The 17,872-nt window shown below is 40.7% G+C and overlaps 1 protein-coding gene across 3 annotated transcripts in view; it reads right to left on the reverse strand.

The window, feature by feature from the left end:
- Positions 1-6,865: 6,865 nt before the first annotated feature.
- The window catches only part of RWDD3 (RWD domain containing 3), a 249,599-nt gene continuing 238,592 nt past the window's right edge, over positions 6,866-17,872 (reverse strand). The window contains exons 7-9 of one of the 3 annotated variants that reach the window (XR_013557483.1): positions 11,031-11,144; positions 10,413-10,467; positions 6,866-7,484 (exon numbers count right to left, since the gene is read on the reverse strand). The gene's annotated coding sequence lies outside the window, so the exon portion shown is untranslated. Of the gene's footprint in view, positions 8,786-10,347; positions 10,468-11,030; positions 11,145-17,872 lie in introns of all 3 variants that reach the window. The other 2 variants (XR_013557482.1, XR_013557481.1) reach the window with 2 other exon arrangements.

The following is a 17,872-nucleotide window of genomic DNA, read 5'->3' on the forward strand; positions in this document are numbered from 1 at the left end:
TGGCTTTTATATTTACCTATGTAAGTTACTTATACCAAAGTTCTTCATTTCTTCATATGGCTTCAAGTCACTATCTAGTTTCCTTTCATTTCAACTTGAAAGACTAGCATTTCTTGCAGAGCATGTCTATTAGCAATGAGCTCTTTCAGCTTTTGTTTATTGAGAAATGTCTTAATTTCTCTTTCATTTTTGAAAAGTAGTTTTTCTAGATGTAGAATTTTGAGTTGGGTTTTCTGTGTTTGTTTTTTTTTTTTTTTTTTTTGCTATCAGCACTTTCAACATGTCACTCACTGCCTTCTGCCCTCCATGCTTTCTGCTGTGAAGTCAGTTGTTAACTTTATTAAGAATCACTTGTCAGTGATGAATTGCTTTTAACTGCTCTTCTCAATATTCTCTGTATTTAGCTTTTAGTAGTTTGATAATAAGATGTCTTGCTGTGGGTTTCTTTGGAGTTTACCCTATTTAAGGTTTGTTGCAATTCTTGGATGTGTAGATTCATGTCTTTCATCTATTTTGGGAAATTCTCAGCCATTATTTCTTCAATATGACTTCTTTCCCTTTTCTCTCTTCACCTTCTGCAATTCTCATAATTATATGTTGGTATAGCTGATAGAGTCCCACAAATCCTTTAGGTTTTTTTCTTTTTTCTCCATTCTTTTTTTCTCTTTCTGCTCCTAGACTCAATTTCAATATTCCTGTCCTTAAGTTTACTGTTTATTTTGCCTTCTCAAATTTACTGCTGAATCTCTCGAGCAAATTTTTCATTTCAGCTATTGTACTTTTCACCTTCAAAATTTCTATTTCATTTCTTTCTTATAATATCTATGGCTTCATTGATGTTCTTTATTTATTCATTCATTTGTTCTGCTGGTTTCCTTTAGTTCTTTATCCAACAGTTTCATTTAGATCTTTAGATTTAAAGTCTTTTTCTAGTAAACCTAATGTCTGAGCTGGCTCAGGACTCATTTCTGTCAATTTATTTTTTCCTGTGAATAGCCATACTATCCTGTGTCTTTGTATGCCTTATAATTTTTGTTGAAAATTTTGTTGACGTTTGACATTAAAATGTGGTAACTCTGAAAATCAGAGTCTCTCTTCCTTCATGGTTTGCTGTTATTGTTTGCTGAGGGCTTCAGTCATCCATTTGTTAAGTGACTTTTTCCAACTATTTTTTGCAGACTGTATTCTTTGTTATGTGTGATCCCTAAGGTCTGCTTCAATCTCAGCAGACACTCAATGACCTGACAGAGATTTCCCTAAATGCTGAAATTTAGCAATCACTTTCTTCATTAATCTCTCTCTCCATTATCTTAAGGTTTTTTTTTTTTTTAAATTAGATTCTAGAGTTCTGAAAAACATGAGTCTATCTGTTTTTACTGGTTAAATGGCTACCTCACTGGAAGAACCAGTTCTTAGAGCTTCCGACTTCATCATTTCTGTGACATCACTCATGCATATCACTCTGAATGTGGTCTACATGCAGATCTCGCTCTGTAAATGTTCTAGATGCACTCCTTACTTCTGAATGTACTCTACATGTGCACCTCACTTCTTTCTGTATATATTCTAGATGCACACATCACTTTTGAATGTGCATCTAGATACTTGCTTCCATGTGCCCAATTAGATTTGAGTTTATCTCCAATTAGAAGACAAAGGGCTATAAGGGGAATGACTTTTCTTAGCTTATTTATCATTTATTACGTGGCAAAGAGAAATTTCTTTCATATTTACATATATTTATTCCTTTCTATCTTTTTCTCAGAATGGGCTTTAATGGTTGCTCTTTACTAGTTTTGCTTTTGGCCTATAGAGTAGGATTTGTAATAAGGTATGCGAAAAATCAGTGTTGACAAAAAAGCACTATGATTCCTTTTTGTTTCAGCCTTCCAGTAGTCCCCTATGAGGAATAATGAGTTAATGCTCGCAAGCCCCTCTGAAGTATTAGGATATTACATATTACTGAGAAGAGGCAAGAGCCGTATGTTAAAAATTAACTGGAGGAAACCACTTGCAGATTGTAATAATGAAACATCCCAAGTTCCAAGGGCACTGGGGACTTCAAGTAAACAAGCCCTCATTAATTTGGCTAATTAGTCACTTGCTGTATTTGCTGGTTTATAAGAGGCACCCTTTTAAGCAGAAAATTGAGCTGTAAAGTGTTAAGAGCCATATGTGTGGTAAAGATGGCATTAGTACCCTATACCTAGGATTTTGAAACATATCTCCAACATTCAGAAATGCATTTAGGAGACTGGGACATTTCAGGTTCATCCATGTAACCTGAATGGACACAGAGAAGATGAGAAAATAGGCTCTGCTCTACTAGATGGAGGAAAGAGAAAAGGTTAGGGAGACACTGATGGAAATCACCGTTAATTTTTTTTTTCCAAAAGGGAAGCCAATAGGCTTTTTCAGACTAAGCTTCACACACAAGGGTAGTGCCTCATTATTGTCAACATTGAGGCAAGAGAAAGGGAAGAGGCAAGTTTGATTCCTATGACTGGCAAATACAAAACCCCATATACTCCAGCTCTTGAGAGTCTCATAATGAAAGAAAATTAGATATCTCGTGTAAACTGTGGCAAAGCCTGGTGAACTATTCTGCCACAGAGAGTCCCCATCCACTGAACTGAATGCTTGTGTCTACCAGATACAGTGCTTGACTTTCTCGGGCTAAAAGTTACTGGGAAAGTCTTACCTTCCATTTCCTTCTTACGTCAACATATGTCATATGTTCAATCACTGAAAAATTTTCTTGATCCTATTCTCAAACCCTCATGACCTATTAATCCAAATTCAATTAAAATTTTTTGTATGTATTATGTACAAAAGCCCTAACTTGTAGAGAGTACAAAGATGATTAAGATTTTCTCCTATCGTAAAGGACTTCAAATTTGCCTCTGCAAGCAATGATTGTCATCTACAGGATAAAGAGCATGTTACTTGTAGTGGAATACAATGGCTGGCTTCCTGTCATCTGAAACTGAAATAGTTTCCAAATTCAATTCACTTAGAACTCCATGATTCCAAACGCATTAATTTAAATGAATTCTCATGTAGCACATGCACTTTTCACCACTGCGTTTGTCCCAGAATGGCTCTCTGCCTGCTTTCCAAATACAGTTCAAGTGGACCAAAACTGCAGAGAAACTGTGGGAATAACCAGGGCTTTTGTGGTTGGTGCAAAGAGGAAATGTAAATATCCTTTTAGCAGGCAAGAAGCTAGAATATATTTTTGAGTGTTGCTAATGAGTGGAAGAAGCAAGCTGCTTTTATCATGCAGTGGTGCAAATTAGGTATTTATGGGTTTCCTGTGGTGTTCAAGGTGTTGCTCCTTTCCAGTATTTTAGGAAGGAAAGCTTTGTGTTCTAAGAATAGTTTCATTGATGATTCTCCGTTGGGCACAAAGATATTCTGATGGGACTAGTAAATTTTATCTGAAAAGCCTGAAAATCTTAGTGAGTGTGAGGCCTACCTTCAGGCTTTGGGGTGTGTTTGGGTTTTTTTTAGTGGTTTTTAACAGCTTTATTGAGATGTAATTCATAAACCATACAATTCACCCATTTCAAGTGTACATAATTTGATGGTTTGTAGTATCTTCACAGATTAAGTGCAACCATCTCCGCAGTCAGTTTTAGAACATTTTCATCACCTCAGAAAGAAACCCTATACCCTTTAGCTATCACTCCTCTATCTTCCCATGATCTCATCCTCTAAGCAACTAATACGTTTTCTGTCTCTACAGATTTCTCCATTCTGGAAATTTCATATGAATGGGACCATATACTATGTGGTCTTTTGTGACTGTCTTCTCTCACTTAGCATAATTTCAAGGTTCATCCATGTTGTGGCATGTATCAGTGCTTCATTCTTTTTTATGGCGAAATAAAATTCCATTGTATGAATATGATGAGGGACCATAAGGCAAGCTGAGGGCAAAGCACAAGCCAGCACAACTCCCTCCCCAAGTGGGATATGTGTGATATTCCTCAGGCTCTCCAGGCTGCCAAAGAACAAAGGAAAGGACAGAAAGCAGATGGTTGAACTGTTAAGAATCTCCATCAGTTTACAACTATCTTAGTACAATTACAAAGAAAAAGGCAATCTTATCAATAGCCTAATCTCCAGAAACCTATAGACTCAGTTTCCTGGAGCCCCAACATCACCCTTCCTTCCAGAGTGATGTGGGGAACAAAGAAAAGAAGGAAATGGCAGATAAAATTGACTTTCCTTATACCCTGCAGCCCATTGACAAATACTTGAGGCAGGAAGAGTAGAACGTTTTTCCAGGAACTCCTTACTGTCTTAACGTTAATGCTTTGCCAGAGGGAAAAACAACTTTAGCTTGACAACACCTAGGCCTCCAGTAATCCAGTCTTTAGCATATGGAAAATCCCTTTAAGAAACCTCCTCTTGATTTTACCTCCCCCAGCCCCATAGCATATGAGTCACTCTTCACAACCCCAGTACAGCTCTTTTGCCCATAGGTCGTGTTCCCATGCTTTAGTCTTCAAGACGTCAAGAATTCTTTCTTGGCCATTGGCTCCGAACCCCACCATAACCCCAAAACCCCATCCAATATACCAGATGTTGTTTATTAATTTTTCAGTTGGACAAACTGGACATTTGAATTGTTTCTACCTATTGGCTACTATGAATAATGCCACTATAAACATTTGGCTGTACAAGTTTTCATGTGTCCAGAGGCTTTCATTTCTTTTGAACACATACCTAGGAATAAAATTGTTAGGATATGTGGTAACTCCATGTTTCATCATTACAGGAACTGCCAGACTGTTTCCTAAAGTGGCTGTACCACTTAATGTTCCCATTTACATTCCCAGCTTATGAAGATTCTGATTTCTCCGTATTTTTGCCAACACTTGTTATCATCTTTTTTATTACAGCCATCCTAATAGGTATGAAGGGCTATTTCATGATTCTGATTTGCATTTCTCAGACAATTAATGATGCCAACCATCTTTTCATTTGCTTATTAGTCATTTGTATCTTTTCCTTGGAGAAATGCCTATTCAGATTCTTTGCCTATTTTTAATTGGATTATTTGTCTTTTTACTATTAAGTTATAAGAGTTCTTTATATATTCTGGACATAAGTCCCTTTTCGGATATCTGATTTGCCAATATTTTTTCCCATTGGACTATCTCTTCACTTTCTAGATGGTGTCTTTTGGAGCACAAACATTTTTAATTTTGATGAAATTTTAAAGAAATTCTGTAGCATGGTGTTTTCAACACTCCAGCAGCATGGATCAGCTTTTGACGTCACCTAACTCTCACCCCGCTCTTTGACACGACCGTCTCTAAACCCCTCACATTCATCCTCACATCCCTTCTCTCTTCTTGTGCATTCAGCCTCGAGCCGCACTGCCTTCCTTCCATCTTTGATACACACCGAGCTTTTTCCTACATTTGAATCTTCACATTCACATATCAGTTCAAATATTATTTCCTCAAAGAGGACGCCCCTGCCACCCATCTGAATCACGTTTAGTCATTATCACAATCCCTGTTTGATTTTCCTCATAACACATCTTGGTTGTTTATTTACTTGTATAAATACTAAATTATTCCACCAGAATATAAGCTCTATGAGTGTATCTTTTAGGTTATCCATTTTGTTCACTGCTGTATCCTAAGTTCCCAGAATAATGTCCACCACTTAGTAGGTGCTCAATAAATATTTGTTGAATGAATGAATGAATCCTCTAGCCCAGACATTATGCTAGGGACTACTGGCAAAAGAGTAAATAAGACAGATCCCTGAACATGGGTAGTGTCCCATTAGAAACATGCCTTGTGATCAGTGTTCTTAGAGGAGAATGCTTGTTTACAGGAAATTCATTGGCAGGATGAATTCATTTTTTTATTAAGTTTTTAATTTTAATTCCAGTATAGGTAACATACAGTGTTATATTAGTTTCAGGTATACAATGTAGTGATTCAACAATTCTCTACATCACTCAGTGCTCACCAGGATAAGTGTACAGTTATTTTTTAACTCTTTATTTGTAAATAAACTTAAAGATATGAATACTCAGCACTCCTTCAATCAACTTTATTCTCTTCACAAATACACTTTTCATTGCATTTCACTCCTGCTAACTCACCCTGCAAAAATTTTTATATTTTCACTAGTAGCCAAGAGAAGTGAATGGACCTGATTATACTCTCTTCCTCCATATCTACTGACTGATAAATCATAATCATAATCATAACAATGCTTTGTAGAAAAAGTTTGCTGCCCTATCCTAAGGAGGGAGGAAAAAGCTACCCTCCTCTTCTGATCTAGTTGGAAGACACAGGCTGGCCACTGGGGGGCTGGGTTTCAGTCCCAGCTTACCTAGAATTAGCTGTGTAACCTTAAGTGTTGTGTACTTTTTTAGGCTCCAATTTCCTCCCCAGTGATTTTCAGTTGATAAGATCTTCGCTACTTAATTTATGGAATTTGTGTGAAGATCAAATAGGGTAGATGTCAAAATACTTCTAGCTCCTCCGGGGCAGGGAATGTGCTATAATCAACTCAGTATCTCCAGGGACACCCAGATTTAATCAGGTGCAAAAACACTTCCTAAAAGACTCCATCCTCTTAATGCACCTCCACACCCTTGCCTAACTCATTTCCTCTGCCTGGAATGACATTTGCTTTCCCTTTTCCCCCTAACTCCCTTCCATGCCTCAGTGTTTGTATAAACATCCTTTCCCAGTAAGGAATGCTGGTTTTGAATATTCTGGGCTTCAGAATCTTCAATGTAACAGTCATATGGGGATTAACAGCTTCAAGATTAAATAGGAATGACCAAAGATATACTCTATAACGGGAACCACACATACATACGCTATAACAAACTAGAAAGGACATTCAGTGTATTTCCAAGTTTCCAAGTCCTAAGAAACTGGTGATAATTCTTAACCAGCATGGCCAAGAAGTGTCTACTATGAGCTGGTCTACAGCATTCTTTTTGCAGTCTCTGTGATGCTTCCTTCTGCCCATACTGCTCACCTTCTTTGCCACTGGCATTAATATATTCACTCCTTGCTTCAGAATTTGTTTCAGGAGTTGTTAGCTTTAGCTTATGCATGTTTTCAAGCCACGTACAGTTGTGCAGATTGCGCACTGCAAAGAAGCACCCACTTGGTGGGTGTGGGGGAGTGGTAGGAGTAGGGGCTGAAATCCAGCCTGTCCCGTGCTAGTCGTGCCAGGAGGAAGAGGTGTCTTTTCCAATCTGTCCACCAACAGGCATCAACATTTGGTGATTTATAGCATATATAAGCTTGCAGAAGCTCTCTTTCAAAATACCAAGCGAACAAGTCAGTCTTTATCAATTAATTTCTACAGAAGACTGCATCCCTCCAAAACTCTGGGTAAAGGGGACAGCTCCAGGATGCTGCCTCTCCCTAACCTTGATGGTTCTGGTCCAGGGCCTGTGGTCTCTCTCCTCTTGATCCATGTTCACCATCCTGAAAGAGGAGGAGGCATTTTGAAGCCTTTTGGTGAAATGTTCATTTCTTGATCGGGATCTGAACTGCGAACTAGTCTCTCTCTGGGATAACACTTCCCCTCTTTCAGAAGTCACTCATCCCAGTGGTAGCGACGGGGGTTGACGACAGTTAAATTATGTGATGCTCAATATCCTGGGGGCTACACATGCATTACAGTGAAAATGTACCTCTAATGAGGAGGGCCACTCAATCTGTGCATTCTACCCCTGTTGTCTTTGCTCTGAAATGTTTACAAGGCATTTCACAATATTGGGGTGAGGAGTAAAATAACTGTAGAATGTCTGACCGAGTACCAAAGAGGAATGAAACCATTTGCAATATTTTTTCAATATTTCTCTAAGACCTTAATGAAATGTGAAGTTTAAAGGCACTCCACGCAATTGAAATACACATGATGTTCTTTAAGGAAATTTTCATAGAAGCCAAAAACTCCATCATCATTAAAATTAAATATGTTGTCATTAAAAGAAGTGGGCTTCTTGTAAATGCACTGAAATGTAAAAATATTACTTCAAACTTAAGTCCAATGCACCACAAAAGGAGGAGGAGATAGCTGTTGAAAGGATTAATAATGAGAAATGACAGAACTGTTTTATATCTATTTCTTTGTGTTTCCCCCCTTCTCCTTAAAAGCAAAGATACTATAACAAAAAAATTTAATAAGTAAAAAATACATTTTAAATGAAAAACCATGATTAACTTATTAAGAACCATTAAGTATATAATTACAAGGATTCTATTACATTAAGATACCAATTTCTTTAAAGCCAGAAATAATACCTACTGAAACTTTAATTATTTAAATGAGAAGAGAAAGAGGCATGTTATCTTCTCTGACAAAGATTAAAATCAATTTAATTGCTTCTCTGCTGCCTTGACATGATTCTTGCTGTGAGTCAAGCAACCAAAAAGGGAAATTAATACCGCAGCTGTTAATCAAGTGATATCCGTGCACTCCGTTTGATTGCATCAGGGAGAAAACCATTGCTACTCGACTGACTCGGGCGTCCACACCACTCTGTGCTGTTGGTAGGAGCTGGGTGAGCTCTGAGAGGTGCTGAGTCTGGACTTCATTTTTAGAGCCTGTGAGAGCCCCGGCTGAGTTACGGCCTCAGGAAATTGCAGGTTGCTGTGTTTGAGCCTGAGTAAAGGCAGTTCTATCAAGACAGGGGGGTCTGTTCCAAATTAAACTCACCCTCTGGCTCCTGATTCTACTGTCCACAGTGTGAAGTACAAAGAAACACAAGGGCATAGCAGGGCTGGAAAACGAAAAAGAATATGAGAATGTGGCTAAGAGGGATGCTTTTTTGCCTGTAGAGCATAACAATATATTTTTCAAGGTAGACAGCAGCAGTTTCTAGAGGTCAGACAGCAACTCTCTCACCCGAATTAGAACATGCATTTGAAAGCAAGGTACAGTGGCAAGTGATGTGCACCTCAGGGCCCTAAATGTGCCGGTTTAAAAGCAGGGCTTTTGTGAAACACCAGCACCGAGCGAGCATCCAGCAGCATCCACACTTGGCAAACTAATGTATCTGATTGTAAGAAAATGGTATTGTGAAATATTTATGAGGCTGGAAATACAAACCAGTACCCTGCCTCATCATGTCTTATCAGCCCTTGTTAACTTTACAGATGATGAGAGGCACCGGAATAACTGAGGTTGTCGAAATGAATGGATCTCAGGCACTCTGCACCCGTGGAGCTCAGTCTCATCAAGAGCCCTTTTTTCAGGAACTTTTAACCCTCCTCTTCCTGTTTGCCTTCTCTTGTCAGAGACAGAGGTGGATAATAACAAGCCTCAAGTAAATACATTCCGGGGGAGAAAATTCTCCTGAGGACCTTACCTTTTCTCCTGGATAGGAGAAAACCTCCAGTTAGGGAGCGAAAAATTCAGTTCACAGGAAAAAGTTTTCGATCTGGGCTGTTTAATATCCCTGCCAGTGACATGAAAGGATCCTGAGGAAAGTGGCCAGCTGGAGGAGAAGCCTGCATCTAGCAGGATATGCAGAAAGGCAGAAACAACACAAAACAAAAATCCCATACTGCCCCCAAAAGATTACTCAACATTTTTTACATTACAGAAAACCCATCATCGGCTCAGGTCAGCCCATAAGATGAGTTAAGATGCCCATCAGCTCTTATTGTAGCTGAGCTCAGTTCACCTGTCCCCAGGATCTGTAGACGACTCTGCCTGGCTCTTTTTCATCAAATACAACTCATCGTACTATATTGGATCACCTTGCTGTTAGCCTGGCACTGTCCCTCCCCATTTCAATTTGACCAAATTGAAATAGATGCCCAGAGGCCACAGAGATCAAGACTGGTATAACAAAATTTGGAGCCAGTTTCCAAGCTTAAATCAATATTTAACGGTAAGCCCGCTTTTATTTATTTATTTTTTGGCAGGCTTTTACTGGCAAATATCACTTTAAACCGAAAGCCAGAAGCCTTAATTATAACGGATGCCGTTCAGGCTATATTTTGAAAAACAATAACTCATTTGACAAGCCAACCTGGTAGTTTAAGGAATTGTGCTCCCCCAGAATCAGGCAAGGAGAGGAGTGTTATTGCTTTCTGTATCCTTCAAGGATGTATTTAATTACCTCATCTTCAAGCACACACAGACAATTCAAATAGGGGAGAGAGAAGGGGGGGAGTGAGAGCCGTTCACTGTCTCAGTCAAAACCGGCGGAAGCCCCGGGCCCACCAGCGACATCAGAGGTACAACATCCCCAAGCCGGCGCAGGAGAAGGATCGTGGAGAAGCGCGCAGTGGCAATCACTTGCCAAGGCGGAGGAACATCACCCACAGAACTTACACGCACGGACCTCTGGCTAGCATGAAGACCGGTATGCGTGCTATCCCAGGCGACCTTTGTCTCACCTCTCTGCTCCCCAACACGTGTGGCAAACCTTCTGATGGGTCCACATCTCGACAGCTGGGAAGGAAGTGATATTAGGTCAGAAACATAAACCCCAATGGGCTTGTCAGTCTCAGCAAGCCCAGGCTAGGAATTTTATTTCTTCAGTACAATTTTCGGAATGAGTTGCAGATACCAAAATTCTGTTTTCATCTTACCTACTTCGAACAGCGATAGCAAAATAGAAACAGATGATCCATATAAGTTATTATTAAAGACAAAAAAAAAAAAGAAAAAAACTATGCACGTGCAGGTATACAAAACAAATCCACACCCAACTTAGCAACCAAAACACAGCTCACCAAGAAACAGAAGGGACTCAAAGCCATCATGAAAGGAGAAAAAAAAAAAAACAGTCCCCACATGGGCACCAAGCCTGTTTCTCCCCCGTCTGCCAGAACAGAGTCAGGAATGGTAGTCTTGTATGTTGTTTTACAAATGCAGACCAGCCTCCAGCTACTGTTCTCTTCCCTCTAGAAAGTAAAAATTCCACGAAGCTTGTCCCCCTTGAAATGCCACCCCCAGCCCCCACCCCCCTCCGCTATCTCCCCACCAGGGCCTTCCAGAGACTTGATACTTGCCTTTTGCGTCTCCTCCAGCTCTGGGCAAAATGACTTCCGCAGGATCTCTTCCAGACACTCCTATAGGTTCTCACACCCACCTCTGCGAGCAAACCGAGGAGGGGGGACCCCCATCTACATTGACACAAACACAGTTGTAGGGCTTTAATTTCATTTCATCGACTTCCCTTTGCAGCTTGTCTGTCTCTCCCATGTCTGCCGCCACAGCAGGAGATTAAAAGAACAGAGGAGGTAGAGGCTCTTGCGAGAACCACAGGGATTTTGGCAGAACCTTTACAGGAACCATATGGCAGCAACTTTGCAATACAGGAAGCACTTCTAAGGGAGAAGATATTATTATTCCCAAGGAATTTTTCTCACCCGCACAAGGGAATGGAGCACTCCTGCCACAGGATGGGAGTAATATTTTCTGGAAAGACTGTGTGAATACAGATGATATCTAACTTCCATGTAGCTAGTCATAACAGGTCATCATTATAATGCACAATATATTTTACTAAGCCCCAAACAGAGAAGACAATACATGGTATTTCTGATATTCCTAGCTATTAAAGCCTGCTTAGAGCACGTTTTACTCATGTGTGTAATGAAGGGACTGAACAAGATAAATGGTTTTTAATTTTTTTCATCTTTGTCGTAGACTCCTTTTTCAATCAAAATCTGATTCAGAAGAACTTCAGTACAGGAAACGAGAAAATGACAGAGCACGGGTGGCTGAAGCAAGGGTCAAAGGTCTGGATCTGCTTTCTTAGGCTTCGCCTCACTTTTTTTCTTCTTTCCTTCCTAGTTCTTCTTTTTCTTTTTCTTTTTCTTTCTTTTTATTTTCAAGGGTCTTCCCTAGATTATTATTCTTTGTTAATTTTCAACAGGTAGAACAAAGAGAGAAACACGCTTTACTCTCCGGGTAAAGAAAGACGAGCTATGTGTTACATTGCCTCAGTGGGTCCATGACTTTGCAACCAGCCCTGCAGTCCACGTGGACCCCGGACTTCTCTCTTAACAATCCAGTGGGCAGAACTCAGCTAACAACCAGGACCAGCACTCCTAGAGGACGTCCCCAGGACACTGCCTCCAGCCCCGGCAGCCATGGAGTCTGTTGTGAATGAGACACAGCCACGGAGGAGGAATTAAAAAGTGGCTGAAGAAGGGCATCACCAACCCCAAACCACCTCCAATCTAGAGCTCCCAGAATGCATCAGAACTCTCATACCACAGGGATGCCTGTATATGTTTTGAATTTTAAAAATATATTTAAATTTGAGTTCACTCTTGATGTAATGTGTAGCGTTTACTTCTTAGGTCATCTTGAGTTCCTTCCCCCTCAGTTATTTAGCCCTAAACAAAAGAACCCTTCAGACACTTTAATGGAAATGCTCCTCAACCAAGGGAACCCAACGTTACTCTTGGTCAGATGGAAGCAATTGAGAAAGAATATAAAAATGTCCTTTAAGTGTCATCACTATAGATACATATGTGCTTATTATTATTCATCGAGAACATATTCTAGAACAAGCAGTAATATAACTCACTTTCTCTCAGCATAAGTTAGGATGCTTTTAAGAAATAAGCATTCCAAGGGGTGCCTCGGTGGCTTAGTCGGCTAAGTGTCCAACTCTTGATCTCAGCTCAGGTCTGGATCTTAGGGTCATATGTTCAAGCCTCACGCTGGGCTCCACATTGGGCATGGAGCCTACTTTAAAACAATGGGAAACAAAAGAGAGAAAGAAGCATTCCAAACATACTAGGAAGAGATACAGAGGCAGTTCATTTCACAGGAAATATGGAAGACCAGTTCTAGTCTTCTATGACCACTGTTAGATTTTTGGAATAGTGTTAGTTTCCCTTTCAAGGTGTAGTTTTAGAAGCCATCACTTTTTCCTGGATGAAAAACCTTGAGTATTTTATAGGTAAAATACTTTCAGAATTCCTCATCTGAAAACGTGATGATGACGATGATGATGGTGATGTCTACAACTAGTCTAAATATGCTTCACAGGAGGAGGAACTGGTACTTGAGTACTAGCCAAGGAACCTAATTCTAACACCTAGATTCTGGAACTGTTGGGAGTTAGCATTAGACCGAGATGTACTGGATACCTAGCAAGCTAACAATTTGGTGGTCCTTAATCGGGTATTATTTTTTAAAAAATAGCTGTTTGACACTATCTATGGAAGATGTTGAGGGCTGAGATGAGAAAGAACAACTGCTGTCTATCAAATTCTATCTCCCCTTTTTTCTTAGCAGTTGGGCTCTTGCTAAACTACTCAAGAATTTACCTTCAGTGTCTCATCACCTCCCCTCCAAAGCAGCTTCTCTGTGGTTTCCTAACCCTGAGAGGAGTTCCAGAAATATCATTTTTCTCTATCTTTTCATATTTCCACGGATAGTTTAGAGCCCAGGAATATTCTAGTGCTCTGAATTACTGACACCCTAGGAAATGACCCAGCTGACCTCCCAATTTAAGCTGAGTCTGGGTAGGGCTTCCTCCCTGACAGCTTCCCAGCTGACCTGACCTTCCAATTTAATTTGATTCTGGGTGGGCTGTCCTACCAGATCAGTCAAATAATACCAGAGTGAGTGGCAACCAAAGTCTTTGGTGTTGGGGGTCCAGCAGAGACAAACAATAGCAGCTAATATATCAAAAAGATGAAAGCAGGGTTGAAAGTGAAAAGGGATATTCTTTGGAGCTGAGACTGGGGGACTAGAACCAAACAGAAGCAGGGCAGGCATGAAGGAGGAGTATCCTGGAACCCGGGTCTTGGGCAATGGCAGTAGATGACTGTGCCGTGTCTTGGCACTTACCAAGGACTCCAAGGTGTATCACCGTGTTAGGGCAACTTAAAGGTCGAGGAAGACAGGCTCTATAGTTGGGAGAACTCAGTAAGATAATGCATGTAACGGTTCCTGCGTTTAGTGGGCCACTGCTCTGTAATTAATAAGCAAATGCTGTGATTACTACCTCTGCTGCCCTAATTACCAATGTCTCTCAAGTACAATTTGCTTGACATTCTTAGTCCTCTCAGAGAATGCAATTCATGCTGGAGAAAGACATCAGTAAAGATCATGAGATTGGGATTCAGAGAGAGCCAAGTTCAAATTCCAACCCCATCACTCAGCAGCTACGTGAACTTAATCAATTCACGTAACCTGGAGCCTTGATTTTTCTATTTTTCAAAAATGGGGATGACAATAATGATTTGAAGGGATGTTGTGGGATTGAAGACAGCATTCATAAAGGGTCTGGCCCAGAAGAGTGGTCAGTTAATGACATTCATTAGTGTTATTATTTTCATATATTAAGTTGAAACTGTCAGTCTGGGGGTCTTCTTTCTGGGTTTGAAAGAAACGAATGAAGTTTTCCCACTTATATAATAATTAAAAAAAAAAAAAGGACAGTTCCTTGGGCACTCCTGCCAGGAGAGGAGGTTATCAATGCAAACCCATTAACACACGCATTTTTTAAGTATTCAGATGATAGCAAGAAAACACCAGGGTCAGCACAAAGTAGCTTCAGTTTACTCTTGCAGTGTCCTTTCTTAAGGGGTGGAGGGAAGTGGGGAGGCCTAAATGTCCAGCGGGTTTGATTAATGGTTTGTTGTTGTTGTTTTTAGAAGAAAAACTTTTTTCTTGACTTGAGATTTTGGGATTTTCAAGTTCTAAATTGACGATCAGTGTCTTCAAAGATTAGAGAAGAATATTTGAACTTCCCAGATTGTGTGAAAAACTGTGGGAGTATTTCACATGTCTGTAGAATGATTAAAAAAAAAAATCTCAGCAAACACTCACTCCTGAGAGACTGACAGAAACATGCTGAAAAGTCGGGTGGAAATCAACACACCCGACACCATCCAGAGACAAACACAGCTTCCAGGAGAAACGCTGGGACAGCAGCGGGTTCTGAGTGAGTCGCTTTTCTTGTGGGTGGAACCAGCGTGCTTTGTGGACAGGCTGCAAAGTATGTGAGCCAAAGCCTTGGAAAATTCACACACAAGCCAGCAATGCAACAGGTTTTGGCTGCGCACAGATCCAGCCTCCATGAGGAGTCAAGCACCAAGAGCTGGCACAGAGACACAGCACAGATGTTGGTTGGCGTGGTTTCCCGTTGTGCCCACCCGCCCGATCCTTCAGCACCCTCCTCCGCCCCAGGTGATGCCAGCCGCCTTCCCATCCTCTCCCCGCTCACTCACCCTGTCTCCATGAGGTGTCTCTGTGAGCCCCACAGACGCCTCCCTACTCTCCCTACTCTTTCTTTCTGCAAGAAAGAATGTCTGAAAAAAAAAATTATGTATGATTTCCCTGCCCCATGCAGCCCTGTATGCTTCATGTACGATAATTTGAAAAACATGATTCTCAGAGACTTCACTTCTCTGGAAAAAGAGAGCGTAGTGTGCTAAGGAAGGTAACTGAGGTCCCACAGGGGCTCCTCATCATGCTCCCTCGCGCATGGGAAACTTGAGTTCACCATTCGATTTTCCACTTGCAGCAGCGAACAGATGTCTCCCCAGCCCCCTCTGCTAAAAACCTAGAGCGCTGCATCCCAGGAACAGATTAAAGTAGTAGCTGGAAGCATACCCAAGCTGAGGATTTACAGATGTTCAATAAAACTTGCAAACAGCCCACCAAAATCCCCGCGCAGAGCTGGAAAGGGCACACATCCAGCTCGGTTGGAAATGGGTCCACGGTGAGGGAAGGAAACAAGAATCATAGCTGTTCCAGATATGCATGTCACAAAGGATGCTGAGGAACTCAAGCGCATCCTTCAAGAATAGCAACTTTTCAATCCATCACAGTCTGTTTCTGAACCTCAGAATTCTCATTTCGCCATTAAAAATGTTCAGTTTAGTCAGAGGATATTCCAGATATTGTACTGCCAAGGAACAGTGAGATGCACAAGCCGAGGCAAGCTTGGCGTGAGGCAGAGAACGCAAATACCCTGAGAAGTTGCTGGGTAGCCGATCGGAGGGCTCGGCACCAAACAGGCAACCCCGTCTTATTATCCTTCTCTCGATTGCCCTATTTGGACACATTTGTAAAATCATTGCTCACCCCCACGCCTTTATTCCCCAAATACAGCAGATGGCTTCAGTGCAGTGTTTCAAATCAGATGTTAGGCAGAGACGAAGCCAGAGCCCAGAGCATCTGGGTTTTCCAGAAGCAGAACGCGGAGCATGTGAGAGGATTCAGAGATAACAGAGGGGAGAGATTGTTCAGGGTATTTACCAGGCCATTTTAGCCAGCAGGAGAATAACCCCCCAGACTTGTGTGATTATTCTTTCTTTAACTTCAGTGGGAAGAAAAGGTGTGGGTTCACAAACCACCGTGAGGGTGGAAATTTTAGGTAGATTTCTTTCTTCACTACACACAAATACACACACACACACACACACACAGACAAGATGCCATCACCATTTTTCTATCTACATTATTTTAAATGGAGTATTAAAAAGAGATATACATGAGGATCAAGATAGGGGGAAAAAAAGAAATAATTCAGCTCAATGCAATGTTCATGTTTTTCAAAAACCTGAGTGGGTTGGGTTCAAAAGGACACACTACTGTCTCTGAAAATTATACTTTGTCTTTTTAAAGATTGTCAGGTACAGAGTTAGTTAAATTGTGAGAAGACACAAGGTGTAGAAATCACTTGATTTTATCAATATCTGAAAAAAGATTGAGGAATCGGAATGATGTCATAGTGTCCAGTTGGTTCCTCGTCAGCCTTGTTGCACGGCCAGCTTGTTAGTAACAATAACAGGCTGTGAGATCTTATGCATTCTATGAAATCTCCGTGACCCCACTTTGCTCATTTGTACAGTGAGGGGGTAAGCCCCATCTTGCACTGATATTCACTTACTTAGCATACTTAATACGATATCTTGCACATGAGTGCTGAGAAGTGATAGTTAATCATTCATAACAATACAAACTCCCCATATCTGTCACTACTGTTCTATCAGTTATCTCTAAACACTGGCTGTTTTAACTTAGAAAAACAGAGACTAGGCAGCTCAGACCTAGATCATGACCCTGGCTGGGCCCATAGAGAAATGGGGAAATGGGGAGAAATGGGGAAAGCAGGTGCTGACGTCATACCTCACTTCTAGGAAGTAGAGCGAGCCCACCATTATCCTATCCTCATCTGGTGCATTTTCTCATTTCACCAATGGTTTCTCTTGGGGACTGTTTAGAATAGGAATATGGGCCTTAAACCTTTACTTCTTCCTATTTCTAAAATCTTTTTTGAACCTACCTAAAGATATGCGCTTCTTGGTCCTTAAAGTTATTTCAAAATAATATATACATTTGTGTGTTCCCCACTTTGAGAAGTAATGGCTAGTTGAAAAGGCCTAAGAATAGACCAATGGAAATTATAAATAAAGCTCGAGCACATAGGGTTCTACTCCCTGCTATTCTTTCTGTGTTTCCCTAGTGAACAGCATCCATTTCACTGAGTGTCTGTGCAAGCCAGAAAAATGAGAATTATCCTAGACATTTTTTCCCACTTTCACCTTCTCCTTCCCCCTTTTCTTCCTCATACCTTATCCAATAAGGTTATATAATGCCTTGCCCATTGTATATATTTGATGAATATTTGTTGATTCAATACCACTAATACCTAAAAGTTATATAGGGCTTACTACGTGCCAGACCCTCTTTTAAACATCTTGTATGTATTCGCTTATGTGATTTTCACAACTCCATCATCCCCATTTAACGGATGAGGAAAACTGAGTCACAGAGGGTTTAAGTGGCTTGCTCAGAGTTACATGGCTAGTAAATGGTAGAACTGCTTCTCAAATCCGGTCAGTTTAGTTTCAGAGTCCATGTGCTCAACCACTGT

This window comes from Panthera onca, chromosome C1 (genome assembly GCF_046562875.1).
Source record: "Panthera onca isolate mPanOnc1 chromosome C1, mPanOnc1 haplotype 2, whole genome shotgun sequence".
NCBI classification, from domain to species: domain Eukaryota; kingdom Metazoa; phylum Chordata; class Mammalia; order Carnivora; family Felidae; genus Panthera; species Panthera onca.